Raw genomic sequence first — 17,786 nt, forward strand, 5'->3', positions numbered from 1 at the left:
GGTGGAATAGTGAGCAAAAGAACGATGGATTAAACTCAGATCTGTGACTGGGGGGTGAGTGGTTGAAAAGTTTCAGTACCCCGTCCATCATCTTGTTGTGTTTGCTACTTGAAGAACACCACAGGGCCTAAATTAAATTTTCTGCCTCCTCTGTCACAATTTAAATGTCATCAGCATAGACAGCTGCTTTAATTGTTAGATTACCAAAAGGTACATCAGAAATTTCTGGGGTTTTCTGAATGCCTAGAAGTAGAGGTTCAGTAACTCATTTTTAACTGATGGTAATATGGGGCCCAGTTGTCTTATACTTTGTTCCAGAGAGACGACCTAAGAAGTAAAACCACTAATTCTAAGTCTGGTACTGGATTAGTATACAGGGCCATTATCATCTTTTTAATCTTTATAATAGTCACCCATGTTAAATCTGTGAAGGGTAGAACAAAAGGCCATGCAACTTTGTTGAAGGGCTTTTCGGCACCTGGAGCATTAGCCACTGTTGATTTATCAGCATATTTTGCTTTCCCTAATATGTGACGTGGAAACCTAGAGTTGTTGCTTGAAACTCTGTTTATTGAGAAATCAGTTTTGCCAGTTATTTTATATTTTGTTAATACATTCTATAACAGAGGTCTTCAAACTGTGGGGCGCACCCCCCTGGCGGTCTGTGGCGGCAGTCCCAGGGGGGCCCAAATGCCTCATTAAGTACTTAACCGCATCGCTGCGGCTGCTTTTCCCCCTGTGTGCGGCAAATTTGAAAAAGCTGCATTACATGACGAGCTCAACTCGTCATCCGCACACGACCACCGTGGCTGATGACGAGCTGAGCTCGTCATCAGCAGAGAAGAGGTTAAGAATGAAGATGGCCTGGAAGAGCAACTTTGTTTATTTTACACGTTTCCAGGCCGTCTTCATTTACATGACAGTTGAAGTGCCGAGAAAAATAAGGCAGCTGTGATCCTGAATCTTGGGGTCCCGAAGGCTAGACTAAAAGTAACAAAATATTTTGTTAGTATTTTATTGTATTTACACGTTCAGCAGTTGCATGTAAAATAATGCTTATGCCAACAAGTGAGAAATGAGGTGATAAATAAATTCATCGACATGCACAGCCTCACATTATGAAACTTGTTTATTGTGATCCCCGAAGATATCTGTATGAGAACAGTCAAAAAACTGAATTCAGTATGGTGCAGTGCATAATAGTGACATGTCTATTTGTAATGTTTTAAGGTCCCAGCATGTAACAGAAAGCAATGTGACTATGTAAGGCACTATTCTACAATTGTATTAAACACTGTATAGGATAGGCTGCCACACAATGATTGTGTGTATGTCATCAGGGCCAATGACATTATGTGGCATGGGAGCACCATAGACAAATTATGCAGTATAATGCAGCACATTACAAGTATTACATAATTATTTTGACCTTTTTTTTCCACTTGGTAGTACTGTCTGGGCAAAGATTTCATCTCATTTTTACCAATTTAACAGCAAATACAGAAATAAGCCACTGAAAGTTGTCCAGTTACCCTTTCACGTCACCATGTTCTTATTAACTTTTGATCCATTTGAGCTTCAAACACATTTTGTTTAGATCTGCATGTAATACTGTAGGTGGTGGATTATGTGACAAATCTGCACATCTATAAATATGCGAAAAAAGTCACAGCTGCAGAATCACATAATTCCAGCACCCCTGTATAACATAAAACAAGTACTTTCAAAGAATACATTTTAGTAATAGCATTTTAGTAATAGCTAACCAGACTGTACCTATAGCAGGAATTATTTTTATAAGTCCATTAAAAGTACACTTTTTAAAACTCAACTTCCTTACATTGCCTCTAAAAAAGATTTGTCACGTGTATTTAAGTGCACTGTGCAAGTTAGGATAGGACTGCACTTGTCCATTCAGTTTCTCTTCAGCGTTCCGATGCCCGACGTTGACTGCAGTGCTCCCAAAAAGTCAACAAATATTTGCAATGCAATAGGTCTCGCATTAGGAAAGTTTGAGCTATTGGTATTGTAAATTACAAATTTTGTATTTATGTGTTGGTTTTGAAAATAGCTAAATTAATAGCTTTGTCATTTACAATTCCAATAGTTTTAACTTTCGCAAATGTGACACCTATAGCATTTGTAATGTAATATGTGTTGTATTTACGTGACTTAGATGTATTAATATTACAAATAACAATGGCTTTTAATTTTTTTAAATAATTAATACTTAAATAAAAGTTATTGTAATTTATAATGGCAATAGCTTAAACTTTTGTAAATAACTTTTGTGAAGATTATGTTCAGTGTATTTTATTGTGACGAAAATCCAAGAACAGAAGTGAAATATTAACATCTTTTTGTGACATTTGTAATAAAGCTTGAAACATTGAGAGAACATATTTGAACCAGTTGTTGTTGAATGGTTGCACAGATTGATGCTGTGGTGGCGCTGAGTAATGTTGTTGTGCCCCTGAGTGATGCTGTTGTGATGCTGAGTGATGCTGTGGTGGTGCTGAGTGATGCTGTGGTGGTGCTGAGTGATGCTGTGGTGATGCAATAGATAGAGTGAGTGCAATAGATAGAGGGAGGGCGATAGATAGATAGAGGGAGGGCGATAGATAGATAGAGGGAGGGCAATAGAGGGAGGGCACTAGATAGAGGGAGGGAGGGCGATAGAGGGAGGGCGATAGATAGAGGGAGGGCGATAGATAGAATGAGGGAGGGCGATAGATAGAGTAAGGGAGGGCGATAGATAGATAGATAGAGTGAGTGAAGGTGATAGAATGAGTGAGGGTGATAGAGGGAGTGAGGGCGATAGAGGGAGTGAGGGCGATAGAGTGAGTGAGGGAGATAGAGTGAGTGAGGGAGATAGAGTGAGTGATGGTGGTAGAGTGAGGGCGGTAGAGTGAGGGTGGTAGAGTGAGGGCGGTAGAATGAGGGCAGTAGAGTGGTAGAGTGATGGCGGTAGAGTGAGGGCAGTAGAGTGGTAGAGTGAGCGCGGTAGAGTGAGGGCGGTAGAGTGAGGGCGGTAGAGTGAGGGCGGTAGAGTGAGGGCAGTAGAGTGAGGGCGGTAGAGTGAGGAGGGTAGAGTGGTAGAGTGAGGACGGTAGAGTGGTAGAGTGAGGGCGGTAGGGTGAGGGCGATAGAGTGAGGGTGGTAGAGTGAGGGCGGTAGAGTGAGGGCCGGAGAGCGGTAGAGTGAGGGCGGTAGAGCGGTAGAGTGAGGGCGGTAGAGCGGTAGAGTGAGGGCGGTAGAGTGAGGGCGATAGAGTGAGGGTGGTAGAGTGAGAGCGGTAGAGTTAGAGTGAGGGCAGTAGAGTGGTAGAGTGAGGGCAGTAGAGTGGTAGAGGGAGGGTGGTAGAGTGGTAGAGTGAGGGCGGTAGAGTGGTAGAGTGAGGGTGGTAGAGTGAGGGCGGTAGACTGGTAGAGTGAGTGCGGTAGAGTGAGGACGTGAGGGCGGTAGAGTGAGGGCGGTAGAGTGGTGGAGTGATGGCGGTAGAGTGGTAGAGTGAGGGCGGTAGAGTGGTAGAGTGAGGGCGGTAGAGTGGTAGTAACATCATACATACAAGTCAGGACTATTGGCTTTGTCAAAGGTCGTTAGTTGCATAAGATAAATAAGTAGCAACTATGGCTTGTATGTATTATTGAAAAAGCTTCCACTTAAAGCCCTGGTGACACCACGACAATGTTGCTGCTCCTGAGTTTCAAAAAGAGAAGGGAAATCCAGAGAGAAAATGACTCTTTAAAGGATTTCCCTTCCCCTACAAAGCTCACCTGGCATGACGTCATGCGTAACTTATCCACTAGTGAGACGTGAGCAGTGTGAGCAGGCGCAAATTGATGTGCCTGTGTCACAGCAGTTCGGGAAAAAAAAACGGACCGCCTGTGCCAGGGCACAAAACAGAGCATGATAGAGACCCGTTTTGAGGCTCCCTTTAACAAACTGCCGGTGCTCAGCAATGGTGAGACCCGGCCCACTTAAAGCCCTGCCCTGATTAGCCTTTTCTCCGCAGCACCCAGAAACCATGTTGTACTGACAACTCACGAGCATTTTTGTAAATATTCACTAACATATTGCTTTGAACATGAAAGCTCAATGGAACTTTGAAACTGAACAATACGAAGTTCATAAGAGAAAAACCGGTTTCGCACACTCCTATTTCAGGCTTCCTGTGACATCCTTTGCTTGGTTGCTTTGCTGTTCCGTGGATCAGTTGCTGTGGCCTAATGCCGAGCTTACCATGTCTTAGAGTGAAAAAATAGCAGAGCTGAAAATCTTTGCAGGAAATGTATTTGGGGCTCTATTGTTTGGGCTGGAATTTCCTGGGCTGAAATACCTGGATGATGTCCCGTGGCATGAAATCTCCTACCAACTCCACGTGAAATCCATCCTCCAAGGGCGCGGTGCCCTCAAATGACATCCAGGGACGAGAGGCACTAAATTACTCTCCTTGCCAGGCCTTGTCGGCCATACATCTTCGGCCCACTTTGGCTGACTGAAAAGAAGCGGATTATGGAGGCTGGGAGGGTTCAAGGTTAAAATGTGGTGTCCTGGATGCCGAATCCAGCTCAGAACAATACGTAACGTGTTTACCCCGCTCTGTACAGAGGAGAAGAACCGAAAGTACCACCTAGAAAATATGGTTCGAGTTATGGGATTTCCAGGTTTGAAAAGTAATAAACAAGGCAGTGAGAGATTGGGGAAAGAAAAGGTGTGAAAAGGAGGGGGAACTGTGAAGAAGAGGAAACGAGAGAGAAAAAATGTAAGAAAAAAAGATCAGTAGATGGAATTCACGAAGAAAGAAAAAGGGAGAGAAAAATGGAGGAAAGGGAGGAGTGGAGGTGATGCGAGAAAGATGGGAAGACAGTCAGAAGGTAAGGAAAACAGGTAAGAGAGCGGATTGAGGAGAAACGAAAGGGAGTGGAAACAAAGAACATGTTAGAAAGGAAGGGAACTTGGATAGGAAAAAAGAAAGGAAACAAGACCTATTACATTGCAAATGCTTGTTATTTTAATTGCTAGCCATATTATTGTTATGGGCTCTGAAGTCCTTGGACCAAGTTCGCACTATATACAATTGCAAAAATAAAAAGCATTTTCTGCACCATTTATTTTTTATTCAATCTCTAATAACCAAGGCCTCTAATTTATTTATTCTGAGATCGTTAACGGTGCTTAGAGGTTTTCCCCTTTTGCAGCTGCTCCTTCGGTCAAGTTCTTCAATACGTTTTATTGATCACAATGTATTGAAACCATATGTGAAATACGTTCCCCGCTACCAGTTCTTCCGCGGCGTAAACATTGTGGATAACGATGAGGTTCTGCCTGTAGCATCTGTCAGTGTAATCCGATTAGAGTCAGAGGTATTTCTCGGTATGTTTTGGGTCCAGTCAGCTAATTGCACTTCAGTTCTCCGTGAGCAGCCACCCGCGGAATGAAGATAAGCAACCCCTGACAAGCAATCACTTAAAGCTACTCATGCATTGCCTAATTGGCTATCTACATGTTGAGCGATGCTTCGGAGACATCCCTGGACGAGGGTCTGCAGGCTGGCAGTGCACGCTGGTTCAGCGAGCACGTCAATTCAGTTTTGCGTCCTCTGTGATATGCAAAGAACGCGAAAGCAAAAGATGCCAGCAAGACACAAAAGGAAAAGGCCGACCATTGACTGACACAAGGCAAGATCCATTTGTAGTCCCACTCTTCAAGTAACAAAATTGTTTCGGGGACAAAAATATAGGTTGAATCCAATTTTCTCAAAACAAAATAAAAGTTAAACAAGTTAATTAACTGTGACTATCCTGCAAGTGCCAATGAAGGAAGTGGGTGGCAAATGGTGAGCAATTTTGCGGCCGCTTTGATGTTCTCAGTGGCCGCGCGGCTCACTGAGAACATCAAAGCGGCCGCGAAAATGCTCCCATAGCCTGCAGGTGGACCGATGGTGTGCGCTTTGATGTTCTTGTCTTGTCTTGCTATGTGGGAGGGGTAGGGGGAGCGATTTGCTGTGCACGTGCCTGGCTCACATGAACTGTACGCGATCCGTAGTGGGGAGACTTTTTAGGTCTGCTTCCTATAAATCTTGCCTATCATCCCTTCGGGATGTAATAGGCGAGACCTAATAATACTTTATATAAACTCCTTAAAGTTTGACCCATGTATTTCATTCTTAGCAAGAATGCTACAGTTCTTGCTGAATGGCATATATTTTTCGCATGTCTATTTATAAGCCACGCCCTTAATTACATCGGCCACGCCCCTTTGCGATAGCCCCTTGTTTTTAAATTCCACTTAAAGCCCTGACTAAACGTATTGAAATACAAATAATTAAACAAGGAAAGTATCACGGATCAACTTGAGAACTCTAGGGAAGATGCATGGACTCAAATGTCAGAGATTCTTAGTTTACTCTGAGACCCTAGACACTGGGGGGGGGGGGGGGCAGGGGATGTGAAGTGTACGTTCCTCGCATAGTGTCCTGTCTTAGCGGCGAAATCATAGCCTTAAACAAACTTTGAAAGGATGAAAATAAGGCAGGATAAGCAAAATGACGCGCGCCTGATCCTAAGATGGCAATTGTGTAGGACAGCAGTGAGTTTCCGCTGTTGAATCTCGCGAGATATTCACTTCCGGTGGATGTTAGTGACGAAAGGGGTGCAAGTTTGAAGTGAAATTGGCGGCTGGTTTGAGGAAAGGGAAAGATCCTTGTAGCTTAATTGTCGGTAAGTACCTGCAGGAAGAAGCATTTGCTTCTTGCAATATGTAAGAGTACGCGATGCTTGCTTTATTGGGAAAATATTACAGAAATAAGCCAGGATATATCGTGCTTTATCAGATGACAGCACAAAAACATACCCAATTCAGACGAGTGATTTTTAAAGCCAAATTTGACTTAAAAGTAGCTCTCGCCTCCCAGAAATTGCCCCCACTTCTTTACAAGTGGGAAAAATAAAGCCCCCTATTATTTTTATCTCACTATTTCCACTTTCAAAGTGACAACATGTATGCTACAATGTGTTTATTGAGCATGTCGAACTAATAAGGTAGTAGTCCCGGGGGGGGGGGGGTCACTTTATTTTCGGGGAGTGACATTTAGCCCCCCTGTTAACTCTGCTTACATTTTGATTTACTTAGTAGAAGCGTTAGCCGTTTATGCTCAGTGTGTGGTTGGAGTATATCTTCATGTCTGATGTGCTCATAAAAGCGAAACAAGCAAACTCACCGCCACAGCCCGGCTTTAACAGGAAGCCAGGCAACCTTTGTTGGGGCGGGGCCGGACAAAAACAGGCGCTCCTGTGCCCGCCGTAGGATTTCCGTGTTAGCTAGCGGGGCTCCCGTGCTCGTGGAGAGCCCCGCGGCCCCCGCCTGTTAACCGGAATGACCCGCTGGCTGCCGAGGAACACGCAAGAAGAACATGGTGAGTGGGGTGTGAGGGGGATGTGTGCGCGCGCGTGTGTGTGTATGTGTGCGCACGTGTGTGTGTCTTGGGTGTGTCTCTGGTGAGGTAAGGGGGGCGTGTGTGTATGCAGTGTGTGTGTGTATGCGACGGCGGGGGTGGATTCTCTGTATGTATGGGTGCGTGCATGGGCGCTTGTGTGTCTCTGAATGCGCATGCATGTGTGGTGCCGTGCGGCCCCTCGAGGAGGAATCTGAGACCGCGAGGCTCGTGCCTGATCGCTGTCTCTCATTCCTCCAGACACGCCAGCAAAAGATGTCTTCGCAGACAGCAGGCTTCGCCTGCTTTTTACGTCTGCTCGACCTAAAAATCCTCCTATGTTCGCCCCGCCCGTCTCTCTGCTCTCGTCTCCGTCCTCGTGTGCTCTGGTACGCGAGGCTCACTCGCAGCGCCGCAATAAGCAAAAATTCCGTTCATTACATTTTGTGGACTAGCAAGAAGGACCCCAAACATGTCTCATGTGGAAACCGGAAGCACTCCCACACCCGACTGCTGGGTAAATAGAACAGGGAAAGAAAGAAGGAATGTTGGAAGAAAAGGGTGAAAATAAGGAAGTAGGGATGATGGAGTAGGAGGATGAATGGATATGTGGATGAATGAGTGGGTGAAAGAATAAGTGAATGATGATGGATGGACACATGAAAGTATAGTAAAAGGATGGGTGAATGGGTGAGTGTGTGAATGGATAGGTGGGTGGACAAGTGAAAGGATGGCAGAACAAATGGATGAATAGTTGAGTGAATGAATAGGTGGAGGGACAGCTGAAAGGAGGATAGAGTAAAGGGCTGGATGAGTGGGCGAAAGATCTGTGAATGGAAGTCGTAGTGGATGGATGATGAATGGCTGACAGGGTGAATAGATGGGTGGCAAAGTGAATGAATGTATGGATGGATGGCAGATTGGATGGATGGCAAAGTAAATGAATGGATGCGTGGCAGCGTGAATGGATTAAAAGCTAAGTGCCTGAATGCATGATTGGATAGCAGAGTGGATGGATTGATGAATGAATGGCAGGATGGATGGCAGAGTGGATGGATGAGCAGATGGATGGCAGAATGGATGGATGGTGGAGAGGATTGATGCATGGCAGAGTGGATGAATGGGTGGTTGAATAGCAGAGTGGTGGATTGACGGATGAATGAATGGCAGAGTGGATGGGTGGTTGAATGAATAAATAGAAGAGTTGATGAATGGATGGGTGGCAGAGTGGATGGATGGTGAATGGATGGCGGAGTGGATGGCAGAGAGGGTGAATGACAGAGTGGATTGATGAATGGATGGAAGAGAGGATAGGAGGATGTATGGATGGCAGAGTAGGCTGATGGATGGCTGAGTGGATGAATGGAAGAGTTATTGAATTGATGAAAGGATGTCAGTTGATCGATGAATGGCAGAGGTGATGGTAAGATAAAAGTGTGGAGGATGGATGAAAAACAGAATGGATGGCAGAGTGAATAGATCAATGGGTGGCAGAGTGGATGGTTGGTTTTTAGACTGTATGGATAGGCAGATGAATTGCATAATAGATGGATGGCAAATTGGATGGATGGATAGATAGATAAATGGATAGAATGGGGAAATATTGAATGATGGATGAAAGAATGAATGGATGACAATCTAAAGGTGAAATAGTGGTTGCCAGTAGGTGGATGGAAGGGTGAGAGAATGAATAGATATATGCATGAATGGAAGAGATAATGAAGCTGTTCTATTGCTATAGCTTTGCTTATGTTTCTAAATACTGTCGTTGTGTGGTAGAGTGTGGGTGTAGAGTGTGACCTATGTGGGAGTTCTTTTGGTGTTGTGCTTGATGTCTAGCGGGTGGTTTTACTGCTGTGGTCTTGTAGCAGCAGTTCAGTATGGAGAGGTGTAAGAGGAGGAAGGGAAGGAAGGGATATATTTAATTATGCATTTAGCTACCATTTAAGTGCTGAGGGGCCTTCATCTACTGAGACTTGACCTTCGAGGTTTGCTCTAGGCTTACGCCGCAGTTTCACACCCTTTCTTATGCAGTGGAGTAGAGAGTGGCGTTGTAACTTAAATCCTGCCAATCCACCCCTGCTGCTCGCCAATCTGGGGGATAGCCCCGGGCGCCAGAAGCTCTAGCTACAGCTCTGCGCCAAAGACCTATATGTTTTGTGTTTTGTTGTGTGAACCTCTTAGAACCGAGATCAACCGCCAATACCTACATGTTCTATGTTATATGTGTACAAGTCAGAAGGGCAAATAAGCGCAGGCTGATATGCCCAAATTGTATGCCCCACAACTGCATGTAGCCAAAACTGAAAGACGAGTGCACCGGCGTGACCAGCCGTGAAATGTTGTTACTTGCTATATGTCATGTCACATATTGTAATGTGAAAATACAATACAAAATTTCAACAAAAAAAGCTACTTGCATGTGGATCTGGGAATCTTGGAAGCTCTGCATTTTTTAGGGTCTCTTTAAGCTTGCAATGGTAAAACCAAAATTATAACCTGAAGAATATGTTGTGCTGGTAAAAATGGAGAAAAACACCATAACATGTACCCACCTTACGGCAACATGATCAGTTGGACATTTAAAAAAAACAAAAGAAGGTCAGAGAATTGAGGGCTACACCCTCTCATTAAGGGTCCATAAGTATCTATTCACTGGTGCTATGGAATTCTAAAAAGGGCTAAATAATACCAAAAAACATGATGGCAATGTTGTGAGAGCGACTTTCAGCCAATCTTGTTTTTTTACCGATTCCCCAACATGAGTACAGTCATGCAACATTCCAATACCAGCAGGTGGGAGTATCCCTCCTTCACACAATGTGTGGTTCTGTTTTCCAAGAACCCAGATCACTAGGTCCAGAAACACTGGCAGTGGTGACTGGTGAATTTTATAAGTGGTGGGGTGATCATCTTTGACCAAAGAGTAATCTGCGAGCGAGCAAGTCTGAAATGAAGAAAGGAAGTGCGTGGGAGAGTCATTCCCACACTTTTTTTTCTTTAATGGATTCAAGTGGTGGATTTTACAGCATACTTTTACTACACTGTTTTGAATGAAAAGTTATCACAGTAGGGCATTCTGCAGCACAAGTGTCAAGAAACATTAAACGCATACCAAGAAATACCTCAAGCATAACATTGGTCTGTTTGATAAATGCCCTACAATCCCCAAGACCAGTACAACCACCCACCCACAAAAAAGGACCCCAAGTGTTTCCTACCTGTCTGCCTCTTTAATGTATTGTTTGACCAAGTCCAAAACAGGAAGCGACAGCATACATGCTAAATTCTGAAAAATATTAGATACCAAAACACAGCTCAATCCATAGCATATCACACTTACACATCTGGTATTAGTGATGGAGCAAGGATTCGCACGTTACGCGACTTGCTTAAACTCATGAACCTCGCATAATGTAACATCATAATCAACCTGTTTTGTTTATTAATATTGCACTTTTACACTACACGCGGGTGTCCCAGTGATGCTTGGCTATGTGCTTACTAATCCTAACTACGCTTGCAGCTAAAATGGTCGCTGCTATGCGGGATTCTAGTCTGCGCATGCGTCGGTCACACCCATGTGATGTGACGCACTCGCAGTTCTGGAGGGAATTTTTCGCTCATGCGCAGTACAGCTAAATATGGCCGCTATGTTTCTAACATGCTCTTCGCTTGCCACTGCTGCTTTTGCTCAGCCGTTTCGTTCTGCTTAACTCCTAATGCTATAGATATTATAAAGTAAGGGGTGTAGTATAGCCAATCATGGTATACAGTGTCTTCAATTTTTCTGTGTTTCTAAATTGTTTTCGCTTACTTTTCATGTATCGATCTTTGTGGGCCTGGGAGCGGTGCGCCACTCCATCTTTGAAGCCCGTGTGGTACTAATCGTGTGATGGAGAGGCGAGTCATGCAGTAGTGGAACTCAGCCAGCTGGCTGCCGAAGCTAAGATGCTCCTGGGAATCGACCTGTTACCCAGCAAGATGAAGATGACTTGTACCTAAATTTGATACAATTGTATTAACTTATGTATACGCTATTGTTTTCCGAATTTCTATGCCAAGGGAACTGGAATGTAAGGGGTGGGTTCGAAAACTGAATATTTATTATGGGAAAGTTCAAATTATAGGTGGTGTCATGACCTAACCACCTCTCTTGTCCAATCCGAAGTTGGGGATCCTTTCACTTGCAACATTTGTGGGTGGTACACCGACCCAAAAACAGTATAACTGGCCTAGGTTTAGCTAGAGAAATTGTCCGACTTGTCCGAATACCTGACCTGTCACTGACCCTACGAACTCTAAAGGTGATTGATACAGAGAGCTGCGGAGCACTCTGTCCGTAATTTCCACAAACTTAGTTTGAAACCTTAAGTGCTGGCAAAGCACTTTGCTGGGAGATTCGAGAACCCAATCGGGGTTATTGGCAGATTCCTTGCAGAGAGGGCGTAGCACAGGCGTTGCATCCGAAGCTGCAGGTGTTGGTCGTACCCTTTGGTGAGCCCAGTCCTGATCCAAATCCTGGGGTGATCCTGTCCTGACTGTCCATGAGCTATACCTGCTCGCCTACTGGCATCCTAAGTCCTTGAGGGTCCTTTCCCGCCTTTCCCAACTGACCCGTGGCCAGGGTTAGTCTTCATTCTGTCCTAGGTAAATATAATTAATGTGGGTGTTTGTCTATCTAAATCTTTTCTCTTCTGATTCTCTTAATAAAGCAAACTTGCCTATGTGATTTATCTCTGACATTTGACTCTCATGAAAAGTATTATTCTAGCATGTTCCTTATCTTCTCGTTACCCTTACTCAAACACTGAACTGTTTTGCATATCTAGTATGTTCCACTGTTACCCTCCCTATAGAAAATAAGTGCATCTTGGAAAGTATCGCTTCTCCAAAATTGTTTCGTATATTCAAATTAGCATTTAGTAGAATGTTCCCTTGTTCTTACCTACCCTTTAGTAACGTGGTAAAGGTCTGTTAGACACAATTAGCGTGTTCCTTTTTTCCCATTTCCTTTATCTTTCCCGAGTACTAGATGATCCTTACGTTGATTCATAGTTACACTATTTTTCTAATCTTGGTTATAGATGTTTTGATCTGTGTGAATTTCATTCTCATGGCATATGATGAATTTGATGATTAGATAAAGCTTTGAAAACTTCTTGTGTTTGTGGTTATTACAAAAGTATAAACAAAATATAAGTGTACATGGTATTGGTGTTTTTCTGCTTGAATCTCATAACTAGCTCCTGATCCATTATGATCATAGGTACCTGTTCGCGAGGATTGGTAAGTCAGGTACACGGAAATAAATAGAAAGGAAACTCGAATTACTGATAGCGGTGTGTAGGTTACCTGATTTATGAAATATAGTGATAAACACGTTATGGGCCCAGTAGTGTATATTTGGAAAAATAAGAGTCGGGTGACCTGCGCGCTCTATCAGTAATTGTCTGGTAAGCAGTAGGATGGTTAGGACTAGTTGAGACAGGTAGATAGGTTAATTGTTGAAAAACCGTGAAAATTTTAAATGTGCTGCTACAAATTTATATTTTTCCCTTGAGATCGATCGACTGCAAAAATATTGGTTTAAAATGTTATGAAATGTTTAAAATGTTTTTATGAAATGCTGCTAAATGATGTTTTTATATTAAAATGTTGTTAGTGATTGTTATATGTTGTCTGGAAAAATCCCCGGGGGCAGAATAGCGGGTGGTGAGGAGAATCCACTTGGCAGTGAGGTCACTGGTTTGAGGAAAATGAGTGCATGGTTAGGCAGAACTAGAAGCGCTAATTAGGGTTTTCTGAATGAGCAGTTGAATAAATGGTAGCAACGAGTCCGCTAATGAAACTTCAGTTGTGATATTACCTAGTAAGGGTCACACAAGGAAGGAGTAGTAGGTTCATCGGAGCTTGAGTGATAGCAAAGGAGTTCACTGGTGAAACTTTAGACTTAGTATATATATCCCGGAAAGAGTGGATGAGTCAAAGAAGTAACAGGTTCTCTAATGCTTGTGTGAAGGGTAGGCAGAAGGGTCTATCCGTAGTGTATGAAAAGTAGACAGAAGAGGTTTACTTGCAGTAAAACAAATCTTTCCTTTTAGACACTCAAGTACAGTGGCGAATGTTATAAGTTGTAAACTAAATTGAGCACTTGCACTTTAAGAAAAATTCAAAGTTTCCGTTACCTTGTGAAGGAGGGAGTCGGTCGTGGAGCTGCGCTGATGTCACTCCGTGCCGCGCTGGTATTGGTTGAAACAGCGGGTGTGTAGCGGAGCTGGTATTTGTAAGGGAGGGGTGAGTGCCGGAGCGTGAGACCGCGTCTCCCGAAAAGGCCGCGCACCCATTGGTCGAGAATATTTGCAATCACAGTGTTGATTGGTTGTTGAAAAAGTTAAAAGACGCGCTAGCATTGGAAGAGGATTTGTAAACAAAAGACGTAGTTAACCACGGAACTTCTGGTTACGAAGTATATGTGGTATCCCGAATTCTTACCTGATCCACAACATTTAGGTTTTCGCAAGGATCAGATGAGAAGAGGCAGACCGTACAATATGTACGGAAGCAAGAGGAAAATGTCATTTGCTGACAAAGTCAAAAATTATTTCAAGAAAGACAAGCCCATTAAAACTAGAGAAGGTGTAATTATTCCACCACCTAATACTCCCGCATCATTCATGATGTTTGATAAAGGTTATCATACTTGTGTATGGTTGGAAAATTGGGTAAAATATACCCAAGACGATGGAATCTTAGCATTTCCCTTAGATGGTACCTTTAATAGTAGAATTCTGTTTAATTTGAGGACCCGAATGAATGACTTACATCCCAGACCAAGATTAACGCAATATGAGGCTTTAGAAGAATGGGAGATTGAGGCCTTAGAGCGAGACAGACCCAGAATGGATAAGGGAGTAAGTAAATGGTACCCGAAAATGCAGAGAGAGACCAAAGAGAAAAAGATGAAACAGTGGAGACAGAATATGATGGTTGAGGGATTATTTCCAGTACTTCCTATAGACGAGCATGTAGGAGAAAAAAGGACAGAGAAAACCCGACACTTAATGGCTATGGGTGATTCGGAAGATGAATACCTGGAGGATTTATTTATGAAAAATCCACCCCCATATGATGAGGATTCAAGGTCTTTGAGCTCGAAAAACCCATTCTTCAGACGCCCTAGAAGTAGAAGGGCCAGTGAAACAGATACAGCAGGTCTAGGTAATAGGCATAATAGTAAAGATGGATTTTGTAGGCCTGATACAACTGTCCCAAATTATAGGCCATTCGGTGATGAGAGATCAGGTATGACAGCCCCAACTGCCCCGAGTCTGTATCCTCCTTTAGTTCCACAAGTATTACATGACACCTCAATTGAAAGGGTTTTACACGAACGAGAAAAGGAACCCTTAATCAAACAGCAAAATGAACTCATTCAGACAATAGCTCAGATAAATCCCAGTCCTGAAGCTCTGACAATTCCAGTAACTATAGATCCAGTTGTTCCTCTTTATGGGGATAGACAGACTAGTACAAAGACTCCAGTTACTACTCCAGCTGTAGCGCAGCCTAGAAAGGAGCCTCTCATAGTGGATGATCAGGCAAGTGAATGCAAATCTGTGATCTCCCTGATGGATCTGCCCATAAGGGAACCGGAAAGCAGTGTACCACAGCCAGGAACTCAGACTAGGGCAAAGAAAGTCCTGATAGAGACAGCTTCAGGTACCCAAAGCGCCACAGTAGTGACTCCGGAAGAACTAGACCGATGGACTCGAGAATTGGAAAGGGAAACTCCTCAGTCAAAACCATTGAATATTTACAAGCTAAGAATAGAGTTGGAAGAACTAATAGCCGGAAATGTAGGATTAGACAGATTGAACACCTTTAGTGAGGAAGAGCTTCTGTTTATATGCAAAAGCCTTACCAGAAACACCAGAGTGTTCCATGAGAAACTAATGGACACCGCAGCTAATATGGGAATAGATGTTAGCAAATCCAAAGTCTTACAAAAACCTTACAGAGCAGAATTTTCGGATAAGGATCTAGAAAACATGAATGTGTCAGGGAAAAAGGTACAGATAGGAGAATTGTTGAATCTATTACAGAAATGGGGAGATTTAGAAAAATGGCAAGCCAGGTGGGCAAAGAAAAAGGAAGACAGTAAGGCTAGACCAAGGACTTCAGAATATGTTCTAAAAGAAGTCGATACAGCAGAGACTTTGTATCCCATGAGAGAAGTGCCAGGTGGGAAATATGTACATGTACCATGGTCCCGACAAGATATTGTGTCATTTACAAATGATTTCCCGAAATTACGAGAGAAGCCTGTAGAATGGTATAGACAGGTTAAAAGATTTGTAAAAGTTCAAAAGTGTCTTTTGAAGGACCTTGATGGGTTCTTCGACATTGTAGTTCCTGTAGATTTATGGACAGAATGTAAAATTGCAGTTGATTGGCCCAGTGAGGAGTATGACAGGGACTCAAGAACCGGAGCTCCCTCTCCGGAGGTGATGAGACAGTATGACAAAGTAATACTGTATTTGAAAGGGAAGTGCCAGCCAAAGAAACTGATTGGACCCGCATAGATAGAACTATCCAAAATCGTGATGAAACTGTCCACTCCTATTATGAACGACTGTTACAGGTATTCAAAACCTACAGTGGAATTGATAACATTGAAATGAAGGATATGACCCATTTCATTTATCGATTCGTGTTGGGATTGAGACCTGAAATCTCACAGTGGATTAGAGATAATAAAATATGTTGGCAGGGAAAACCCATAGATGAAGTCCTGAAGTACGCCAAGTATTGCGAAGATGAGATGGAAAACAAACGAAAGGCATTAAAGGAAAAGGTCATGTGGGCTCAAGTGAAATTGGCAGAACAGCAAGAAAAGCAGTTAGGTAAATGAATAATAATACCCCGAACACAAGCTCTGGGGGAGGAGGGAAACCCAGAGTTAAAATGAGTCGAGAGGAAGCCAGGAAAAAATTTCCCTGCCACGGGTGCGGTCAGATAGGGCACTGGAGAGACGAGTGTCCAATGCTACAGAATGGTAATGTACAAATTAATGATTTAAATCCACAGGTGCAAAAAGAGGGGCCACGAAAGACTCAGCAACAGGTAAAACAGAATCAGTTGCCTCGTGCACCTAGACCTAATTATAGGAGCAAAGCTCAGCAGAATGAGGAGGTCGAGGTATGGGAAGGAAGGGAGGATAGAAATGCAGCAACCTCGCAATTCCTGTTGAATGATACCTTTCTCTGTGATGAACCTTACTGGCGGGGCCTGAGGGGGGAGGACGGGGAGTGCGTACTTGGCGCCTCCTTACCGGTAGACCAGACAGGGCCATACATTGAAGGAAAGGTTAAAGGAAATGATGTCACCTTTCTGTTGGACACTGGTGCTACCCGTTCTACTGTGAGAACAGCAGGCGTTTCAAACCTACCCCTCTCGGGAGAAGCTATCCAAGTAGTGGGTGTGTCAAATCAGATCATTAGTACCCTGGTAACTGGACCAATGGAGATTTCGATAGGGAATTTTAAAGAGATGCACAGATTTGTCGTCTGTGATTCTAGTCCTGTGAACTTATTGGGACGTGATTTGCTGTGCAAAATGAACTGTACCATCTTTTGCACACCAAAAGGCGTTGAAATTTAGACCCCAGATGAAGACGGACTGTACAAATTAATGTTACTAAGGCCTGACTCAGAAATTAAGGAATTGACAATACAAGACTTACCTGAAGAGCTCCAACTGACAGTGATACCAGAGGTGTGGGATTTCACTGGAAAAGATGTAGGATTAATGGCAAATGTAGACCCGATTCAAATAGCCATAAAACCAAATGCAATTTACCCAAATACCAAGCAGTATAAAATGAATGCAGAAGTAAAAGCAGGAGTTGCCATTGAAATAAAAAGATTGCTAGAAGCAAACATTATACAGGAAGTAATGAGCAGTCCTTGTAATTCGCCCATAATTGGAATTAAAAAGCCTAGTGGGAAGTACAGGGTAGTGCAAGACCTGCGCAAGGTAAACAAGATTGTTGTCCCTTGTTGTCCTATTGTGCCAAACCCTGCAGTGATTTTGTACCAAATTCCATGGAATGCTGGATGGTTTACCATCATTGACCTATGTCACGCATTCTTTTCCATCCCATTGCATCCAGACAGCAAATTTCTTTTCTCATTTGAATTCGACAGTCATGTCTATGTCTGGAATCGTGTTCCTCAAGGGTACACAGAAAGTCCTTCTATTTTCAATCAGATTTTGAAAAGATGCCTTGAATCATTAGTCTTACCTGGAGAATCAGTTTTGGTCCAATACATAGACGACCTCTTGGTGG

At 43.3% G+C, this 17,786-nt stretch overlaps 1 protein-coding gene across 2 annotated transcripts in view; it reads right to left on the reverse strand.

Moving 5' to 3' along the window:
* LOC147710627 (F-box only protein 6-like) overlaps positions 1-17,786 on the reverse strand; it is a 160,042-nt gene that overhangs the window by 99,550 nt on the left and 42,706 nt on the right. The window contains exon 1 of one of the 2 annotated variants that reach the window (XM_086921303.1): positions 10,657-10,726. The exons of the other annotated variant lie outside the window; for it this stretch is intronic. The gene's annotated coding sequence lies outside the window, so the exon portion shown is untranslated. Of the gene's footprint in view, positions 1-10,656; positions 10,727-17,786 lie in introns of those variants that run through there. 2 annotated transcript variants of the gene reach the window in all.

This window comes from Lissotriton vulgaris, chromosome 5 (genome assembly GCF_964263255.1).
Source record: "Lissotriton vulgaris chromosome 5, aLisVul1.2, whole genome shotgun sequence".
NCBI classification, from domain to species: domain Eukaryota; kingdom Metazoa; phylum Chordata; class Amphibia; order Caudata; family Salamandridae; genus Lissotriton; species Lissotriton vulgaris.